Here is a 22,028-nt window from a genome sequence, read left to right as displayed (position 1 = left end):
TGAGGCTAGGGCCATGGCGGTGAGTAGAGCTGGGTCGAGGGATTTGGATGTTAGTAGGAGCAGGGTTAGTGGGGGGAATTTTATGAGGGTCGAGAGTAGCAGGGCTGTTATTAGTGGCGATCCTTGTAGTACTTCTGGGAATCAGAAGTGAAATGGCACTAGGCCCAGTTTAATAGCGATTGCTGCTGTCAGTAGTAGACAGGAGGTTGGGTGGTTTATTTGTGTGATGTCTCATTGGCCGGTGACTCAGGCATTGGTTATGCTAGAGAATAGGACCAGGGCGGAAGCAGCTGCTTGGGTTAGGAAGTATTTCGTTGCGGCTTCTACTGCTCGTGGGTGGTGGGATTTGGCAATTAGGGGAATGATGGCTAGTGCGTTGATCTCCAGTCCTGTCCAGGCCAGAACTCAGTGGTTGCTGGAAATTGTGATTGTGGTGCCCAAGATGAGGCTGAAGGTTATGATTGGGGTCGCGTAAGGGTTCATTAGTAGAGGAGGGGGTTAAACCATCATTTTCGGGGTATGGGCCCGATAGCTTGATTAGCTGACTCTACTAGAAAATAATATAAGGGAAGTATGGAGAATTTTGATTTCTCTTGTGTGGGTTCAATTCCTACTTTTCTAAGGTCAACAGGAAATGAGAGGGCTGTTATACCTCTATGTTCACTTTATCATAGTGACCCTTTGTAGTTCAGGCACATTTCCTTATGTAAGGAGGTAGGCCTGCATAGCAGATAGGTATGCTGATGTGTCAGAGGCACAGAGCTAGTGTGAGGGGTAGGAAGTTTTTTCATAGTAGGTGCATTAGTTGGTCATATCGGAATCGTGGGTATGAAGCTCGGACCCATAAGAAACCAGAAGATAGTAGGAGGACTTTTGTGGCTAGGATGACGGGGAATAGTTCTGTGGGTGGCCCTAGGGCGCTTGGGTTTAGGAATATGATGGCTGTAAGTGTATTTATTAGCATAATGTTCGCATATTCAGCTAGGAAGAATAAGGCGAAGGGTCCTGCGGCGTATTCAACGTTAAACCCTGAGACTAGCTCAGATTCACCCTCTGTGAGGTCAAAAGGAGCTCGGTTTGTCTCTGCTAGGGTGGATACGTATCATATTATTGCTAGGGGTCATGAGGAGAAAATGAAGTATAGAGGCTCCTGTGCGACGGCAAAGGAGCTGAGTGTGTAGCTTCCGCTTAGTATGATTATTGATAGCAGGATTATGGACAGTGTCACTTCGTATGAAATGGTCTGTGCTACTGCCCGTAGGGCTCCGATTAGTGCGTATTTTGAGTTCGAGGCTCAGCCTGATCATAGGACTGAGTAGACGGCTAGGCTTGACATGGCTATTAGGAAGAGAACTCCGAGGTTTAGATCTGCTAGGGGAAATGGGAGTGGTAGTGGTGCTCAAGTGGTGAGGGCTAGGACAAGGGCTAGTATTGGTATCAGAATGAATAGAAGTGGGGAAGAGGTAGAGGGTCGGATGGGCTCTTTGGTAAATAGTTTCAGTCCGTCCGCAAATGGTTGAAGTAGGCCAAAAGGCCCTACAACGTTAGGGCCTTTGCGGGATTGTATGTAGCTTAGGATTTTCCGTTCTACTAGGGTTAGGAAGGCTACGGCAATCAGGATTGGGATGATGTATAGGAGGGATATAACGAGGCAGCTTAGTGTTGTTATTTGAATCATGGGTGAAGCTAGGGAGAGGATTTGAACCTCTGGGGAAAGGGCTTAAGCCTTCTGCACTTGCCGGGCTCTGCCACTCTAGCTGGTCCTTTTCTAGGATTGAAAGTGGTGGGGGAAGGCCCTCTTCACGGTTTAGTTGGTTTCACTGCTTAGAGGGGGGGGGGGGGGCGTGCTTGTGGTATTGGCCCCACTTTCCCGGTCCTTTCGTACTGGGGAGAGTGTGTCATAGATAGAAACCAACCTGGATTGCTCCGGTCTGAACTCAGATCACGTAGGACTGTTAATCGTTGAACAAACGAACCCTTAATAGCGGCTGCACCATTAGGATGTCCTGATCCAACATCGAGGTCGTAAACCCCCCTGTCGATATGGGCTCTTGAGGGGGATTGCGCTGTTATCCCTGGGGTAGCTTGGTCCATTAATCAATTATATTGGGTCTGGTCACTGTTAGCACTTTGAGGGGTAGCTCTAGGTAAAGAGGTATGGTCTTGTTTTTGGAGGATTTGTTCTCCTCCAAGGTCGCCCCAACCGAAAAATATCGACCAGGCTCTGCGATGGTAGTGGCCCCAGTGGGGTTGATTGAGGATTCGCGGTGGTCGTTGATTTTTAAGTTCCACAGGGTCTTCTCGTCTTATGTTCACATCCCCGCTTTTGCACGGGGAGATCAGTTTCACTGATTATCTGTGAGAGACAGTTGAGACCTCGTTTAGCCATTCATACAAGTCTCGATTTATGGGACAATTGATTGCGCTACCTTTGCACGGTTAGGATACCGCGGCCGTTAAACCTAAGTCACCGGGCAGGCATCACCTTCAATACTTGTTTAATTTGCTGAAGGCTATGTTTTTGGTAAACAGTCGGGCCTTATTAATTTGCCGAGTTCCTTTCACAGATTTTAATCGCTCTTATAGGCGCTCCTGAGTCGGGTTAACAGGGTTAGTTAATACGTGGTCTTGTAGGGGTTTTTGTATCTGTCTAGGTCTGTTAATAATGTTTCTATGTAAGCTTGCGCCGTTAGAGGGGTGTGGCCCTGTACATGAGGGGCCTAGGGTGATTCCTAGGATTGTTATGAGGATGGCAGCGGTTTTGGTGATAAGGGGTATGGTTACTGGGGGGGTTTTGGTTGGTGTGATGAAAGAGGTAATGATTAATCCTGCTGTAATGCTGCCTAGGGCGAGTCGGGTTAGGGGGGCGGTGATTAGTGGGTTGTTTTCGTTTATTGATACTATTGGGGGGATTCGGGTTTGTCCAGCTTGGACTAGGATGGTTATGCGGATGCTGTAGGTTGCGGTGAATGCTGTGGCTATAAGGGTTAGGAGTAGGGCTCAAGTATTTAGGTATGATGTGTTTAAGCTTTCGATGATGAGGTCTTTTGAGTAGAATCCGGCTAGGAATGGGGTTCCTATCAGCGCCAGGTTTCCGATGGTTAGGCAGGAAGTAGTGACTGGGAGTATTTTCTGTAGGCCTCCTATCTTTCGGATATCTTGTTCTCCGTTTAGGTTGTGGATGATAGACCCTGAGCATAGGAATAGTATGGCTTTAAAGAAGGCATGGGTTGAGATGTGTAGGAAGGCTAGTTGTGGGAGGTTTAGTCCGATAGTGACTATTATTAGTCCTAGTTGGCTGGATGTTGAGAAAGCAATGATTTTTTTGATGTCATTTTGGGTTAGGGCGCATGTGGCAGCGAATAGGGTTGATAGAGCACCTAGGCATAGGCAGGCGGTTAGGGCTGTCTGGTTGGTGGCTAGCAGGGGGTGCATGCGGATGAGCAGGAAGATTCCGGCTACTACTATGGTACTGGAGTGCAGTAGGGCTGATACTGGGGTGGGGCCTTCTATTGCTGCGGGCAGTCATGGGTGGAGTCCAAATTGGGCGGATTTTCCTGCGGCTGCGAGGATTAATCCTATGAGGGGGAGGATTGGGGTTTGGTGGGGGTGTACGGCTTGTTGGATCTCTCAGGTGTTGAATGTTGAAGCTAGTCATGCTATGCTCAGGATCAGTCCGATGTCTCCGATTCGGTTGTAGATTACGGCTTGTAGGGCGGCGGTGTTGGCATCTGCTCGGCCTTGTCATCAGCCGATGAGAAGGAAGGACATGATTCCTACTCCTTCCCAGCCTACGAATAGGAGGAATATGTTGTTTGCGGTTGTTAGGAGGAGTATGGCGACTAGGAATGTCAGTAGGTAGGTGAAAAATTTTGTTACGTATGGCTCTGAGGCCATGTATCATATGGCGAATTGTAGGATTGATCATGTTACAAATAGGGCGATTGGAAGAAATGTTATTGAGTATTGGTCTATTTTTAGGCTCAGGGGGATTTTAAAGTTTATAATGAATTTTCACTCCCAGTGGCAGGTGACAGATTCTACTCCCGAGTAGATGAATGCAGTTGTAGGGGCTAGGCTAATTAGGAATGCGGTTTTAACAGCGCGGGTGGTGGCTTGTGGGGTGTTTTTAAAGTTTTTAAATAGAAATGGCAGGATGATTGGGGTTAGGAGGATTGTCAGCGTGAGTAGTGTGAGGGAGTTGATTAGTAGTGTGGGGTTCACTCCTTTTACTTGGATTTGCACCAAGATGGGTGGTTCCTAAGACCAGTGGATTGCTGTTATCCTTTAAAAGTAAGGGGGCTGAGGTTTTAGGCTCAGATGTAAGAGTTAGCAGCTCTTGTTGGTTAAACCCTCCCCTCGGCAGGTAAGAAGGTTTGAACTTCTATTCTTAGAATCACAGTCTAATGTTTGGTTTAAACTATACTTGCATGAGGGGATTCCGGAGATCAGTTCGGGTTTGAGGATTAGGAGGAATATTGGGATAATGTGGAGTGTTATGAGCAGGTGTTCTCGCGTGGTTGAGTTTTGCATAGATGTGATGTGGGAGGGGATTGAGCCTCGTTGGGTCATTAGTAGTATGAATAAGGTGTAGGAGGCGGTTAGTAGTGTTGCGATTCCTGTTAGGATGATCGTGAAGGCAGATCAGTTGAATAAGGTGATTATAATGGTTAGCTCTGCTATGAGGTTTGTTGTTGGGGGTAAGGCTATGTTTGTTAGATTGGCCAGCAATCATCAGGTAGCTATGAGTGGTAGGAGAGGTTGTAGGCCTCGTGTGAGTAGTAGAATTCGGCTGTGCGTACGTTCATAGTTTGTGTTGGCTAGGCAGAATAGTATGGAGGAAGTTAGTCCATGGGAAATTATTAGGATCATTGCCCCTGAGAATGATCAGTGGGTTTGGATTATTCCTGCGGTGATAACTAGGCCTATGTGGCTAACGGATGAATAAGCGATTAGTGATTTTAGGTCTGTCTGTCGTAGGCAGATTGAGCTAGTCATTAGGGCGCCTCATAGGGCCAGGGTTAGGAAGGGGTAGTGCAGGAGGTTGGACAGTGGGCCCATAAATAGAGTGACTCGTATAATTCCGTATCCTCCTAGCTTTAGTAGTAGGGCGGCGAGGAGTATTGAGCCTGCGATGGGTGCTTCTACGTGGGCTTTTGGCAGTCAGAGGTGTAGGCCGTATAGTGGGGCTTTTACTATGAATGCTACGAGCAGTGCTAGACCTGATAGTATTCCTGTCCATGAGGTGGATAGGGTTGGGTGGGTTAGTTGTAGGGTTGGCAGGTGCAGGGTGCCAATTTTCACGTATAGGTGTATGATTGTGATTAGCAGGGGTAGAGAGCTTACTGGCGTGTAGAATAGCAGGTAGATGCCAGCGCTTAGGCGTTCTGGTTGGTTCCCCCATCGGGTGATTAAGATTAGGGTGGGAATGAGGGTTGCTTCAAATGAGATGTAAAATAGTGCTAGTTCTGTGGTGGAAAAGGCTAGTAGGATGAATGGCTGGACTGCGACTAAGGTTGAGATAAAGATTCGTTTGCGTTGTAGGGGTTCTTGTTGCAGGTGGTTTTGGCTTGCTATGATTATGAGTGGGAGTAGTCAGCAGGATAGTACTAGGAGGGGGGATGAGATTTGGTCAATTCCTGTTCAGTTGGATAAAAATTTGTAGGGGTAGTAGGTTGGGATTAATCACTGTAGGCTTAGGGCAGCGATTAGGAGGCTGTATAAGGTGGTGTTAGTCCATAGAAATTTTGGTGGAGACAGCAGGGCTGTTGGAAGAAGTATGATTGTGGGTAGGATGATTTTTAGCATTGCAGGAGGTTTAGGTTGTGTAGATGGTCGGAGCCATGTGTGCGGGTGGAGGCTACTAGGATGGCCAGGCCTGTGCCCGCCTCACACGCTGAGAAGGTTAGCATGAGAATTGGTACCATGGTGAATGAGGAGACTTGGTTTTCGATGGATCATATTGATAGGCCTACGAATATCGATAATATTATGCTTTCAAGGCATAGTAGGGCGGATACTAGGTGGGTTCGGTGGAAGGCTAGTCCTAGTCCGCTGAAAATGAAGGCTGAGTAGAAGCTTAAATGTAGGGGCGACATAAGAAAGTTACAGGGTTGGCTGTAATCTGCTGGGTCGAAACCAGCTATCTTTTTGGTTAGACTAACTTTCTGTTATTCTGCTCATTCTAGGCCCCCTTGAATTCACTCGTAGGCCAGTCCGAGTGTTAGGAGAAGGAGGATCACTACAGTTCAGGTGAGGGTCATTAGGGGGGATTGGAGTTGGACGGCTCATGGCAGGGGGAGTAGGAGGGCGATTTCTAGGTCGAATAGGACGAACAGGATGGCTACTGAGGAAGAATCGGACTGAGAATGGTAATCGAGCAGATCCAAGTGGGTCGAATCCACATTCGTACGGTGAGAGTTTCTCTGAGTCGGGGTTTATTTGGGCGAGTCAGAAGTTTAATGCGGTTAGGGCGGCGCTTAGGATTGATGATAGGGCGAATATGAACATGAGTGCGTTCATTGCTCTCCTCTGGGTTTATACCAGATTCCAGAGATTGGAAGTCAATTGTAATTAATATACTAGAAGAGCAAGATCCTCATCAGTAGATGGTTATGTAGAGGAATAGTCAGATGACGTCTACGAAGTGTCAGTATCAGGCTGCTGCCTCGAATCCGAAGTGGTGGTCTGATGTAAAGTGGAACTTGATCAGTCGGAAGAGGCAGACGGTCAGGAAGGAGGATCCGATGATTACGTGGAGTCCGTGGAATCCAGTGGCAACGAAGAAGGTAGATCCGTAGACGCTATCGGCGATTGAGAATGGGGCTTCGTGGTATTCTATTGCTTGTAGGGCTGTGAAGTAGAATCCCAGGAGGATCGTTAGGGTTAGGGCGTGGATGGCGTGTTTTCGGTTTCCTTCTGTGATGCTGTGATGGGCTCACGTTACGGTAACGCCTGAGGCTAGTAGGATGGCTGTGTTTAGTAGGGGGACTTCTATCGGGTTGAGTGGTTTAATTCCTGTTGGGGGTCATTGGCCTCCTAGTTCTGGGGTTGGGGCCAGGCTCGAGTGGAAGAACGCTCAGAAGAACCCTAAGAAGAAGAATGCTTCGGATGTGATGAAAAGGATTATGCCGTATCGTAGGCCTTTTTGGACTGTGGGAGTGTGATGGCCTTGGAAGGTGCTTTCTCGTACAATGTCTCGTCATCATTGGAGTATTACTAGGAGTATTGAGATGAGGCCTAGGGTTAGTAGTATGGATGAGTTGTAGTGGAATCACATGATTAATCCTGAGGTTGTGAGTAGGGCGGCGGCTGCCCCGAAGATTGGTCAAGGGCTTGGGTCAACTATGTGGTATGAGTGTGCTTGGTGTGCCATTAGATGTTTTCTTGTAAGTATAGGCTTAGAAGGAGCACGAAGACGTAGGCCTGGATTATGGCTACTGCTACTTCTAGGATGGTTAGGAGTAGTAGGATGATTATTGTTAGGATGGATACTGCGGGAAGGGTGGGTATTAATGCAATGGAGGCTGTAGAGATGAGTTGGATGAGTAAGTGTCCTGCTGTAAGGTTGGCTGTAAGGCGGACTCCGAGGGCTAGGGGGCGGATTAGTAGGCTGGTTGTTTCGATCAGGATTAGTGCGGGGATTAGGGGTGTAGGGGTACCTTCGGGTAATAGGTGGGCTAAAGAGGCTGATGGTTGGTTTCGTAGGCCTGTTAGTAGTGTGGCGAGCCATAGTGGGAAGGCTAGGGCTATGTTCATAGATAGTTGGGTGGTTGGGGTGAATGTATATGGAAGGAGGCCTAGAAGGTTGATTGTAAGAAGTATGATTATTAGGGATGTAAATATTATGGCTCATTTGTGGCCATTTTTGTTGAGTGGGACTATTAGTTGTTTTGTGATTAGGTGAAGGAGTCATGTTTGGATAGTAGAAAGGCGGTTGTTGATTCATCGGTTGTTTGGGGACGGGAATAGTAGGGCTGGGAAGAGTAGGGATAGTAGGATTAAGGGGATGCCGAATAGATTGGGGCTGGAAAATTGGTCAAAGAAGCTTAGGTTCATGGTCAGGATCATGGTGTGGGTTTGGTAGTGAGGGAGGTCTTATTTGATGGGGGGTTGGTTGTGGTGAAGGCTAGTAGTTTTGGTTGGATGAGGAGTGCTAGGGTTAATCAGGTTATAATTATGATTGAAAATCATGGTGCGGGGTTAAGCTGTGGCATATCATTAAGGAGGGGGAAGTCCCTCTTTGGCTAGCTTAAAAGGCTAGTGCTGTTGCATAGCTTCTTAATGATTAGGATGATGATAGAAGGGACGATCAGGCCTCGAAATGTGGGAGTGGGGTTGATTCTACTACAATGGGTATGTAGCTGTGATTAGCCCCGCAAATTTCTGAGCATTGTCCGTAAAAAATCCCAGGCCGGGTGGTAATGAATGAAGTTTGGTTTAGTCGGCCTGGGATTGCGTCTGTTTTAACTCCGAGCGTTGGGACTGCTCAGGAGTGGAGTACGTCTCCTGCAGTAATGATTACGCGGATGGGGGATTCTATTGGGATAACTACGCGGTGGTCAACTTCTAGCAGTCGGAAGTGGCCGTTGGGTAAGTCTGGGGTGGGCACTATGTAGGAGTCGAATGATAGGTCTTTGAAGTCTGTGTATTCATAGCTTCAGTATCATTGGTGGCCGATGGCTTTTAGGGTGAGGTCTGGTTCATCGATTTCGTCCATTATGTAGAGGATTTGTAGGGATGGGAGGGCGAGGAGTACCAGGACGATAGCAGGTAGGATTGTCCAGATCAGCTCTACTTCTTGGGCGTCTACAGCATTGGACGAGATTTTTTCTGTTAGTATGTGGGCTAAAAGGTAGAGAACTAGGCTGCAGATAGCTAGGGCAACGATTAGGGCGTGGTCGTGGAATTCAACGAGTTCTTCTATGATGGGTGATGAGGCGTCTTGGAATCCTAGTTGGGAGTGGTTGGCCACATGAGATGTACAGGATTTTTACCTGTGATTTAGTCTTGACAAGGCTATGTAATTGGTTTACTAACGTCTCATAAGAAAGAAGCATGAGCGGTGAATGCAGTTGGCTTGAAACCAGCATGTGAGGGTTCGATTCCTTCCTTTCTTGTACTTGGACGAAGGCCGGTTCCTCGAAAGTATGGTATGGGGGAGGGCAGCCGTGGATTCATTCAACGTTTGTGGTAGTTAGTTCTGGTTGTAGGACTTTTCGTTTGGCCGAAAAGGCTTCTCAGATGATGAATATTAGTATGATTACGGCTACTATTGAGATTAGGGAGCCGATGGAGGAAATGGTGTTTCATAGTGTGTAGGCGTCGGGATAGTCCGAGTATCGTCGGGGTATTCCTGCTAGGCCTAGGAAGTGCTGGGGGAAGAACGTTAGGTTTACTCCTGTAAATATTACCCCGAAGTGGGCTTTTGCTCATGTTTGGTGTAGGGTAAACCCAGTGAGTAGTGGGAATCAGTGAGTAAATCCTGCTAGAATGGCAAAGACGGCGCCTATGGATAGGACGTAGTGGAAGTGGGCAACTACGTAGTACGTGTCGTGCAGGGCGATGTCTAGGGAAGAGTTTGCAAGAACGATTCCTGTTAATCCTCCGATGGTAAATAGGAAGATAAATCCTAGAGCTCATAGTATTGGGGGGGTCTCATTTGATTGTTCCTCCGTGCAGGGTGGCTAGTCAGCTAAATACTTTGATTCCGGTAGGGATGGCAATGATTATAGTGGCTGATGTAAAGTAGGCTCGGGTATCAACGTCTATTCCTACTGTAAACATGTGGTGAGCTCAGACGATGAATCCTAGGAAGCCGATGGATAGTATGGCTCAGACTATTCCCATGTAGCCGAAGGGCTCCTTTTTGCCTGAGTAGTACGTGACTACGTGTGAGATGATTCCGAAGCCCGGTAGGATCAGAATATAGACTTCTGGGTGTCCGAAGAATCAGAATAGGTGTTGGTACAGGATTGGGTCTCCTCCTCCAGCGGGGTCGAAGAATGTGGTGTTTAGGTTTCGATCAGTTAGTAATATTGTAATACCGGCGGCGAGTACGGGGAGTGATAGAAGGAGTAGGATGGCGGTAATTAGTACGGATCAGACAAATAGTGGGGTTTGGTATTGTGAGAGTGCGGGGGGTTTTATGTTGATGGCTGTGGTGATAAAGTTGATGGCCCCAAGGATGGAGGAGATACCGGCTAAGTGGAGTGAGAAGATAGCCAGGTCTACTGAAGCTCCGGCGCGGGCAAGGTTACCTGCTAGGGGAGGGTAGACAGTTCAGCCTGTGCCGGCGCCAGCTTCTACAGTGGATGGGGCTAGTAGGAGGAGGAATGATGGGGGGAGGAGTCAAAAGCTTATGTTGTTTATTCGCGGGAATGCTATGTCGGGGGCACCGATTATGAGGGGGACTAATCAGTTGCCGAATCCTCCGATCATGATGGGTATGACTATAAAGAAGCTTATTACAAAGGCGTGAGCGGTAACGATTACATTGTAAATTTGGTCGTCGCCTAGGAGAGTTCCTGGTTGTCCTAGTTCTGCGCGGATTAATAGGCTGAGTGCGGTGCCGACTATTCCTGCTCATGCCCCGAAGATGAGGTACAGGGTGCCAATATCCTTATGGTTAGTGGAAAATAGTCATCGGTTGATGAAGGTGACGGGTAAGATGGCTGAGTGTTGAAGCGTTAGGCTGTAGTCCTTTTTACAGAGGTTTAATTCCTCTTCTTATCGGCTCTGTAGTGAAATTCATGTTGAGTTGCAAGCTCATCGATGCGCACTAGGGTGCGTCAGGGTCTTTGTAGGCAGAAGCCAATTGGTTTAGGCATTTAGCTGTTAACTAGAGTTTTGTGGGATCGAAGCCCATCTGTCTAGGGAGGCTTTAGCTTAATTAAAGCGTCTGACTTGCATTCAGAAGATACAGGTTAATATTCTGTAAGTCTTAATGTGCAGAAACTAAGAGGGTTTAACTCTTATTTAAGGCTTTGAAGGCCTTCGGTTTGGGGTGTTATCCTAAGTTTCTAGACAATGGCATGTATTATTGGGGACAGGGGAAGTAAGAGGATTGATAGTGAGGCAAGGACCGCAGTAGGTGTGCTTGGGGCTTTGCTAGTGTATCATTGTTTTATGTGGTTAGAGGAGTTGGGGGGAAGGGTAATTGTTGAGTGGTATGCGAGGCGTAGGTAGAAGAAGAGGCTGAGCAGTGATAGCATGGCAATTGCCATGGCTGCTGGTGTTATTTCCTGTTTAGTTAGTTCTTGGATGATAAGTCACTTTGGTATAAAGCCTGTTAATGGGGGGAGGCCTGCTAGGGATAAAAGTACTAGTATTAGGGTGGCGTTTAGCACTGGGGTTTTTGTTCATGAGGTTGTGATCATGGATAGGTTAAGGGCTTTGATTTTGTTAAGGGCTAGGAATACGGCTGATGTTATGATTGTGTATAGGTAGAAGGTAAGTAAGGCCAATTTGGGGCTGTAAACTAGGATGATGGCGATTCAGCCTAAGTGGGAGATGGACGAGAAGGCTAGGATTTTGCGTGTTTGTGTTTGGTTCAGTCCTATTCAGCCTCCTAGTGCTGTTGAGGCTAGGGCCATGGCGGTGAGTAGAGCTGGGTCGAGGGATTTGGATGTTAGTAGGAGCAGGGTTAGTGGGGGGAATTTTATGAGGGTCGAGAGTAGCAGGGCTGTTATTAGTGGCGATCCTTGTAGTACTTCTGGGAATCAGAAGTGAAATGGCACTAGGCCCAGTTTAATAGCGATTGCTGCTGTCAGTAGTAGACAGGAGGTTGGGTGGTTTATTTGTGTGATGTCTCATTGGCCGGTGACTCAGGCATTGGTTATGCTAGAGAATAGGACCAGGGCGGAAGCAGCTGCTTGGGTTAGGAAGTATTTCGTTGCGGCTTCTACTGCTCGTGGGTGGTGGGATTTGGCAATTAGGGGAATGATGGCTAGTGCGTTGATCTCCAGTCCTGTCCAGGCCAGAACTCAGTGGTTGCTGGAAATTGTGATTGTGGTGCCCAAGATGAGGCTGAAGGTTATGATTGGGGTCGCGTAAGGGTTCATTAGTAGAGGAGGGGGTTAAACCATCATTTTCGGGGTATGGGCCCGATAGCTTGATTAGCTGACTCTACTAGAAAATAATATAAGGGAAGTATGGAGAATTTTGATTTCTCTTGTGTGGGTTCAATTCCTACTTTTCTAAGGTCAACAGGAAATGAGAGGGCTGTTATACCTCTATGTTCACTTTATCATAGTGACCCTTTGTAGTTCAGGCACATTTCCTTATGTAAGGAGGTAGGCCTGCATAGCAGATAGGTATGCTGATGTGTCAGAGGCACAGAGCTAGTGTGAGGGGTAGGAAGTTTTTTCATAGTAGGTGCATTAGTTGGTCATATCGGAATCGTGGGTATGAAGCTCGGACCCATAAGAAACCAGAAGATAGTAGGAGGACTTTTGTGGCTAGGATGACGGGGAATAGTTCTGTGGGTGGCCCTAGGGCGCTTGGGTTTAGGAATATGATGGCTGTAAGTGTATTTATTAGCATAATGTTCGCATATTCAGCTAGGAAGAATAAGGCGAAGGGTCCTGCGGCGTATTCAACGTTAAACCCTGAGACTAGCTCAGATTCACCCTCTGTGAGGTCAAAAGGAGCTCGGTTTGTCTCTGCTAGGGTGGATACGTATCATATTATTGCTAGGGGTCATGAGGAGAAAATGAAGTATAGAGGCTCCTGTGCGACGGCAAAGGAGCTGAGTGTGTAGCTTCCGCTTAGTATGATTATTGATAGCAGGATTATGGCCAGTGTCACTTCGTATGAAATGGTCTGTGCTACTGCCCGTAGGGCTCCGATTAGTGCGTATTTTGAGTTCGAGGCTCAGCCTGATCATAGGACTGAGTAGACGGCTAGGCTTGACATGGCTATTAGGAAGAGAACTCCGAGGTTTAGATCTGCTAGGGGAAATGGGAGTGGTAGTGGTGCTCAAGTGGTGAGGGCTAGGACAAGGGCTAGTATTGGTATCAGAATGAATAGAAGTGGGGAAGAGGTAGAGGGTCGGATGGGCTCTTTGGTAAATAGTTTCAGTCCGTCCGCAAATGGTTGAAGTAGGCCAAAAGGCCCTACAACGTTAGGGCCTTTGCGGGATTGTATGTAGCTTAGGATTTTCCGTTCTACTAGGGTTAGGAAGGCTACGGCAATCAGGATTGGGATGATGTATAGGAGGGATATAACGAGGCAGCTTAGTGTTGTTATTTGAATCATGGGTGAAGCTAGGGAGAGGATTTGAACCTCTGGGGAAAGGGCTTAAGCCTTCTGCACTTGCCGGGCTCTGCCACTCTAGCTGGTCCTTTTCTAGGATTGAAAGTGGTGGGGGAAGGCCCTCTTCACGGTTTAGTTGGTTTCACTGCTTAGAGGGGGGGGGGGGGCGTGCTTGTGGTATTGGCCCCACTTTCCCGGTCCTTTCGTACTGGGGAGAGTGTGTCATAGATAGAAACCAACCTGGATTGCTCCGGTCTGAACTCAGATCACGTAGGACTGTTAATCGTTGAACAAACGAACCCTTAATAGCGGCTGCACCATTAGGATGTCCTGATCCAACATCGAGGTCGTAAACCCCCCTGTCGATATGGGCTCTTGAGGGGGATTGCGCTGTTATCCCTGGGGTAGCTTGGTCCATTAATCAATTATATTGGGTCTGGTCACTGTTAGCACTTTGAGGGGTAGCTCTAGGTAAAGAGGTATGGTCTTGTTTTTGGAGGATTTGTTCTCCTCCAAGGTCGCCCCAACCGAAAAATATCGACCAGGCTCTGCGATGGTAGTGGCCCCAGTGGGGTTGATTGAGGATTCGCGGTGGTCGTTGATTTTTAAGTTCCACAGGGTCTTCTCGTCTTATGTTCACATCCCCGCTTTTGCACGGGGAGATCAATTTCACTGATTATCTGTGAGAGACAGTTGAGACCTCGTTTAGCCATTCATACAAGTCTCGATTTATGGGACAATTGATTGCGCTACCTTTGCACGGTTAGGATACCGCGGCCGTTAAACCTAAGTCACCGGGCAGGCATCACCTTCAATACTTGTTTAATTTGCTGAAGGCTATGTTTTTGGTAAACAGTCGGGCCTTATTAATTTGCCGAGTTCCTTTCACAGATTTTAATCGCTCTTATAGGCGCTCCTGAGTCGGGTTAACAGGGTTAGTTAATACGTGGTCTTGTAGGGGTTTTTGTATCTGTCTAGGTCTGTTAATAATGTTTCTATGTAAGCTTGCGCCGTTAGAGGGGTGTGGCCCTGTACATGAGGGGCCTAGGGTGATTCCTAGGATTGTTATGAGGATGGCAGCGGTTTTGGTGATAAGGGGTATGGTTATTGGGGGGGTTTTGGTTGGTGTGATGAAAGAGGTAATGATTAATCCTGCTGTAATGCTGCCTAGGGCGAGTCGGGTTAGGGGGGCGGTGATTAGTGGGTTGTTTTCGTTTATTGATACTATTGGGGGGATTCGGGTTTGTCCAGCTTGGACTAGGATGGTTATGCGGATGCTGTAGGTTGCGGTGAATGCTGTGGCTATAAGGGTTAGGAGTAGGGCTCAAGTATTTAGGTATGATGTGTTTAAGCTTTCGATGATGAGGTCTTTTGAGTAGAATCCGGCTAGGAATGGGGTTCCTATCAGCGCCAGGTTTCCGATGGTTAGGCAGGAAGTAGTGACTGGGAGTATTTTCTGTAGGCCTCCTATCTTTCGGATATCTTGTTCTCCGTTTAGGTTGTGGATGATAGACCCTGAGCATAGGAATAGTATGGCTTTAAAGAAGGCATGGGTTGAGATGTGTAGGAAGGCTAGTTGTGGGAGGTTTAGTCCGATAGTGACTATTATTAGTCCTAGTTGGCTGGATGTTGAGAAAGCAATGATTTTTTTGATGTCATTTTGGGTTAGGGCGCATGTGGCAGCGAATAGGGTTGATAGAGCACCTAGGCATAGGCAGGCGGTTAGGGCTGTCTGGTTGGTGGCTAGCAGGGGGTGCATGCGGATGAGCAGGAAGATTCCGGCTACTACTATGGTACTGGAGTGCAGTAGGGCTGATACTGGGGTGGGGCCTTCTATTGCTGCGGGCAGTCATGGGTGGAGTCCAAATTGGGCGGATTTTCCTGCGGCTGCGAGGATTAATCCTATGAGGGGGAGGATTGGGGTTTGGTGGGGGTGTACGGCTTGTTGGATCTCTCAGGTGTTGAATGTTGAAGCTAGTCATGCTATGCTCAGGATCAGTCCGATGTCTCCGATTCGGTTGTAGATTACGGCTTGTAGGGCGGCGGTGTTGGCATCTGCTCGGCCTTGTCATCAGCCGATGAGAAGGAAGGACATGATTCGTACTCCTTCCCAGCCTACGAATAGGAGGAATATGTTGTTTGCGGTTGTTAGGAGGAGTATGGCGACTAGGAATGTCAGTAGGTAGGTGAAAAATTTTGTTACGTATGGCTCTGAGGCCATGTATCATATGGCGAATTGTAGGATTGATCATGTTACAAATAGGGCGATTGGAAGAAATGTTATTGAGTATTGGTCTATTTTTAGGCTCAGGGGGATTTTAAAGTTTATAATGAATTTTCACTCCCAGTGGCAGGTGACAGATTCTACTCCCGAGTAGATGAATGCGGTTGTAGGGGCTAGGCTAATTAGGAATGCGGTTTTAACAGCGCGGGTGGTGGCTTGTGGGGTGTTTTTAAAGTTTTTAAATAGAAATGGCAGGATGATTGGGGTTAGGAGGATTGTCAGCGTGAGTAGTGTGAGGGAGTTGATTAGTAGTGTGGGGTTCACTCCTTTTACTTGGATTTGCACCAAGATGGGTGGTTCCTAAGACCAGTGGATTGCTGTTATCCTTTAAAAGTAAGGGGGCTGAGGTTTTAGGCTCAGATGTAAGAGTTAGCAGCTCTTGTTGGTTAAACCCTCCCCTCGGCAGGTAAGAAGGTTTGAACTTCTATTCTTAGAATCACAGTCTAATGTTTGGTTTAAACTATACTTGCATGAGGGGATTCCGGAGATCAGTTCGGGTTTGAGGATTAGGAGGAATATTGGGATAATGTGGAGTGTTATGAGCAGGTGTTCTCGCGTGGTTGAGTTTTGCATAGATGTGATGTGGGAGGGGATTGAGCCTCGTTGGGTCATTAGTAGTATGAATAAGGTGTAGGAGGCGGTTAGTAGTGTTGCGATTCCTGTTAGGATGATCGTGAAGGCAGATCAGTTGAATAAGGTGATTATAATGGTTAGCTCTGCTATGAGGTTTGTTGTTGGGGGTAAGGCTATGTTTGTTAGATTGGCCAGCAATCATCAGGTAGCTATGAGTGGTAGGAGAGGTTGTAGGCCTCGTGTGAGTAGTAGAATTTGGCTGTGCGTACGTTCATAGTTTGTGTTGGCTAGGCAGAATAGTATGGAGGAAGTTAGTCCATGGGAAATTATTAGGATCATTGCCCCTGAGAATGATCAGTGGGTTTGGATTATTCCTGCGGCGATAACTAGGCCTATGTGGCTAACGGATGAATAAGCGATTAGTGATTTTAGGTCTGTCTGTCGTAGGCAGATTGAGCTAGTCATTAGGGCGCCTCATAGGGCCAGGGTTAGGAAGGGGTAGTGCAGGAGGTTGGACAGTGGGCCCATAAATAGAGTGACTCGTATAATTCCGTATCCTCCTAGCTTTAGTAGTAGGGCGGCGAGGAGTATTGAGCCTGCGATGGGTGCTTCTACGTGGGCTTTTGGCAGTCAGAGGTGTAGGCCGTATAGTGGGGCTTTTACTATGAATGCTACGAGCAGTGCTAGACCTGATAGTATTCCTGTCCATGAGGTGGATAGGGTTGGGTGGGTTAGTTGTAGGGTTGGCAGGTGCAGGGTGCCAATTTTCACGTATAGGTGTATGATTGTGATTAGCAGGGGTAGAGAGCTTACTGGCGTGTAGAATAGCAGGTAGATGCCAGCGCTTAGGCGTTCTGGTTGGTTCCCCCATCGGGTGATTAAGATTAGGGTGGGAATGAGGGTTGCTTCAAATGAGATGTAAAATAGTGCTAGTTCTGTGGTGGAAAAGGCTAGTAGGATGAATGGCTGGACTGCGACTAAGGTTGAGATAAAGATTCGTTTGCGTTGTAGGGGTTCTTGTTGCAGGTGGTTTTGGCTTGCTATGATTATGAGTGGGAGTAGTCAGCAGGATAGTACTAGGAGGGGGGATGAGATTTGGTCAATTCCTGTTCAGTTGGATAAAAATTTGTAGGGGTAGTAGGTTGGGATTAATCACTGTAGGCTTAGGGCAGCGATTAGGAGGCTGTATAAGGTGGTGTTAGTCCATAGAAATTTTGGTGGAGACAGCAGGGCTGTTGGAAGAAGTATGATTGTGGGTAGGATGATTTTTAGCATTGCAGGAGGTTTAGGTTGTGTAGATGGTCGGAGCCATGTGTGCGGGTGGAGGCTACTAGGATGGCCAGGCCTGTGCCCGCCTCACACGCTGAGAAGGTTAGCATGAGAATTGGTACCATGGTGAATGAGGAGACTTGGTTTTCGATGGATCATATTGATAGGCCTACGAATATCGATAATATTATGCTTTCAAGGCATAGTAGGGCGGATACTAGGTGGGTTCGGTGGAAGGCTAGTCCTAGTCCGCTGAAAATGAAGGCTGAGTAGAAGCTTAAATGTAGGGGCGACATAAGAAAGTTACAGGGTTGGCTGTAATCTGCTGGGTCGAAACCAGCTATCTTTTTGGTTAGACTAACTTTCTGTTATTCTGCTCATTCTAGGCCCCCTTGAATTCACTCGTAGGCCAGTCCGAGTGTTAGGAGAAGGAGGATCACTACAGTTCAGGTGAGGGTCATTAGGGGGGATTGGAGTTGGACGGCTCATGGCAGGGGGAGTAGGAGGGCGATTTCTAGGTCGAATAGGACGAACAGGATGGCTACTGAGGAAGAATCGGACTGAGAATGGTAATCGAGCAGATCCAAGTGGGTCGAATCCACATTCGTACGGTGAGAGTTTCTCTGAGTCGGGGTTTATTTGGGCGAGTCAGAAGTTTAATGCGGTTAGGGCGGCGCTTAGGATTGATGATAGGGCGAATATGAACATGAGTGCGTTCATTGCTCTCCTCTGGGTTTATACCAGATTCCAGAGATTGGAAGTCAATTGTAATTAATATACTAGAAGAGCAAGATCCTCATCAGTAGATGGTTATGTAGAGGAATAGTCAGATGACGTCTACGAAGTGTCAGTATCAGGCTGCTGCCTCGAATCCGAAGTGGTGGTCTGATGTAAAGTGGAACTTGATCAGTCGGAAGAGGCAGACGGTCAGGAAGGAGGATCCGATGATTACGTGGAGTCCGTGGAATCCAGTGGCAACGAAGAAGGTAGATCCGTAGACGCTATCGGCGATTGAGAATGGGGCTTCGTGGTATTCTATTGCTTGTAGGGCTGTGAAGTAGAATCCCAGGAGGATCGTTAGGGTTAGGGCGTGGATGGCGTGTTTTCGGTTTCCTTCTGTGATGCTGTGATGGGCTCACGTTACGGTAACGCCTGAGGCTAGTAGGATGGCTGTGTTTAGTAGGGGGACTTCTATCGGGTTGAGTGGTTTAATTCCTGTTGGGGGTCATTGGCCTCCTAGTTCTGGGGTTGGGGCCAGGCTCGAGTGGAAGAACGCTCAGAAGAACCCTAAGAAGAAGAATGCTTCGGATGTGATGAAAAGGATTATGCCGTATCGTAGGCCTTTTTGGACTGTGGGAGTGTGATGGCCTTGGAAGGTGCTTTCTCGTACAATGTCTCATCATCATTGGAGTATTACTAGGAGTATTGAGATGAGGCCTAGGGTTAGTAGTATGGATGAGTTGTAGTGGAATCACATGATTAATCCTGAGGTTGTGAGTAGGGCGGCGGCTGCCCCGAAGATTGGTCAAGGGCTTGGGTCAACTATGTGGTATGAGTGTGCTTGGTGTGCCATTAGATGTTTTCTTGTAAGTATAGGCTTAGAAGGAGCACGAAGACGTAGGCCTGGATTATGGCTACTGCTACTTCTAGGATGGTTAGGAGTAGTAGGATGATTATTGTTAGGATGGATACTGCGGGAAGGGTGGGTATTAATGCAATGGAGGCTGTAGAGATGAGTTGGATGAGTAAGTGTCCTGCTGTAAGGTTGGCTGTAAGGCGGACTCCGAGGGCTAGGGGGCGGATTAGTAGGCTGGTTGTTTCGATCAGGATTAGTGCGGGGATTAGGGGTGTAGGGGTACCTTCGGGTAATAGGTGGGCTAAAGAGGCTGATGGTTGGTTTCGTAGGCCTGTTAGTAGTGTGGCGAGCCATAGTGGGAAGGCTAGGGCTATGTTCATAGATAGTTGGGTGGTTGGGGTGAATGTATATGGAAGGAGGCCTAGAAGGTTGATTGTAAGAAGTATGATTATTAGGGATGTAAATATTATGGCTCATTTGTGGCCATTTTTGTTGAGTGGGACTATTAGTTGTTTTGTGATTAGGTGAAGGAGTCATGTTTGGATAGTAGAAAGGCGGTTGTTGATTCATCGGTTGTTTGGGGACGGGAATAGTAGGGCTGGGAAGAGTAGGGATAGTAGGATTAAGGGGATGCCGAATAGATTGGGGCTGGAAAATTGGTCAAAGAAGCTTAGGTTCATGGTCAGGATCATGGTGTGGGTTTGGTAGTGAGGGAGGTCTTATTTGATGGGGGGTTGGTTGTGGTGAAGGCTAGTAGTTTTGGTTGGATGAGGAGTGCTAGGGTTAATCAGGTTATAATTATGATTGAAAATCATGGTGCGGGGTTAAGCTGTGGCATATCATTAAGGAGGGGGAAGTCCCTCTTTGGCTAGCTTAAAAGGCTAGTGCTGTTGCATAGCTTCTTAATGATTAGGATGATGATAGAAGGGACGATCAGGCCTCGAAATGTGGGAGTGGGGTTGATTCTACTACAATGGGTATGTAGCTGTGATTAGCCCCGCAAATTTCTGAGCATTGTCCGTAAAAAATCCCAGGCCGGGTGGTAATGAATGAAGTTTGGTTTAGTCGGCCTGGGATTGCGTCTGTTTTAACTCCGAGCGTTGGGACTGCTCAGGAGTGGAGTACGTCTCCTGCAGTAATGATTACGCGGATGGGGGATTCTATTGGGATAACTACGCGGTGGTCAACTTCTAGCAGTCGGAAGTGGCCGTTGGGTAAGTCTGGGGTGGGCACTATGTAGGAGTCGAATGATAGGTCTTTGAAGTCTGTGTATTCGTAGCTTCAGTATCATTGGTGGCCGATGGCTTTTAGGGTGAGGTCTGGTTCATCGATTTCGTCCATTATGTAGAGGATTTGTAGGGATGGGAGGGCGAGGAGTACCAGGACGATAGCAGGTAGGATTGTCCAGATCAGCTCTACTTCTTGGGCGTCTACAGCATTGGACGAGAGTTTTTCTGTTAGTATGTGGGCTAAAAGGTAGAGAACTAGGCTGCAGATAGCTAGGGCAATGATTAGGGCGTGGTCGTGGAATTCAACGAGTTCTTCTATGATGGGTGATGAGGCGTCTTGGAATCCTAGTTGGGAGTGGTTGGCCACATGAGATGTACAGGATTTTTACCTGTGATTTAGTCTTGACAAGGCTATGTAATTGGTTTACTAACGTCTCATAAGAAAGAAGCATGAGCGGTGAATGCAGTTGGCTTGAAACCAGCATGTGAGGGTTCGATTCCTTCCTTTCTTGTACTTGGACGAAGGCCGGTTCCTCGAAAGTATGGTATGGGGGAGGGCAGCCGTGGATTCATTCAACGTTTGTGGTAGTTAGTTCTGGTTGTAGGACTTTTCGTTTGGCCGAAAAGGCTTCTCAGATGATGAATATTAGTATGATTACGGCTACTATTGAGATTAGGGAGCCGATGGAGGAAATGGTGTTTCATAGTGTGTAGGCGTCGGGATAGTCCGAGTATCGTCGGGGTATTCCTGCTAGGCCTAGGAAGTGCTGGGGGAAGAACGTTAGGTTTACTCCTGTAAATATTACCCCGAAGTGGGCTTTTGCTCATGTTTGGTGTAGGGTAAACCCAGTGAGTAGTGGGAATCAGTGAGTAAATCCTGCTAGAATGGCAAAGACGGCGCCTATGGATAGGACGTAGTGGAAGTGGGCAACTACGTAGTACGTGTCGTGCAGGGCGATGTCTAGGGAAGAGTTTGCAAGAACGATTCCTGTTAATCCTCCGATGGTAAATAGGAAGATAAATCCTAGAGCTCATAGTATTGGGGGGGTCTCATTTGATTGTTCCTCCGTGCAGGGTGGCTAGTCAGCTAAATACTTTGATTCCGGTAGGGATGGCAATGATTATAGTGGCTGATGTAAAGTAGGCTCGGGTATCAACGTCTATTCCTACTGTAAACATGTGGTGAGCTCAGATGATGAATCCTAGGAAGCCGATGGATAGTATGGCTCAGACTATTCCCATGTAGCCGAAGGGCTCCTTTTTGCCTGAGTAGTACGTGACTACGTGTGAGATGATTCCGAAGCCCGGTAGGATCAGAATATAGACTTCTGGGTGTCCGAAGAATCAGAATAGGTGTTGGTACAGGATTGGGTCTCCTCCTCCAGCGGGGTCGAAGAATGTGGTGTTTAGGTTTCGATCAGTTAGTAATATTGTAATACCGGCGGCGAGTACGGGGAGTGATAGAAGGAGTAGGATGGCGGTAATTAGTACGGATCAGACAAATAGTGGGGTTTGGTATTGTGAGAGTGCGGGGGGTTTTATGTTGATGGCTGTGGTGATAAAGTTGATGGCCCCAAGGATGGAGGAGATACCGGCTAAGTGGAGTGAGAAGATAGCCAGGTCTACTGAAGCTCCGGCGCGGGCAAGGTTACCTGCTAGGGGAGGGTAGACAGTTCAGCCTGTGCCGGCGCCAGCTTCTACAGTGGATGGGGCTAGTAGGAGGAGGAATGATGGGGGGAGGAGTCAAAAGCTTATGTTGTTTATTCGCGGGAATGCTATGTCGGGGGCACCGATTATGAGGGGGACTAATCAGTTGCCGAATCCTCCGATCATGATGGGTATG

The 22,028-nt window shown here is 47.6% G+C and overlaps 1 long non-coding RNA gene across 1 annotated transcript in view; it reads left to right on the top strand.

Moving 5' to 3' along the window:
- The first annotated feature begins 6,602 nt into the window (after positions 1-6,602).
- LOC308185594 overlaps positions 6,603-22,028 on the top strand; it is a 29,655-nt gene continuing 14,229 nt past the window's right edge. Inside the window, exons 1-2 of the long non-coding RNA XR_013943493.1 lie at positions 6,603-8,121; positions 19,481-19,699. This is a non-coding gene — a long non-coding RNA (uncharacterized lncRNA). The remainder of the gene's footprint in view (positions 8,122-19,480; positions 19,700-22,028) is intronic.

This window comes from Anser brachyrhynchus (assembly GCF_964034855.1).
Source record: "Anser brachyrhynchus genome assembly, chromosome: Z".
Classification (NCBI taxonomy): Eukaryota; Metazoa; Chordata; class Aves; order Anseriformes; family Anatidae; genus Anser; species Anser brachyrhynchus.
The sequence above is the reverse complement of the archived record's forward strand: the minus strand, read 5'-3'. Positions and strand labels throughout refer to the sequence as shown.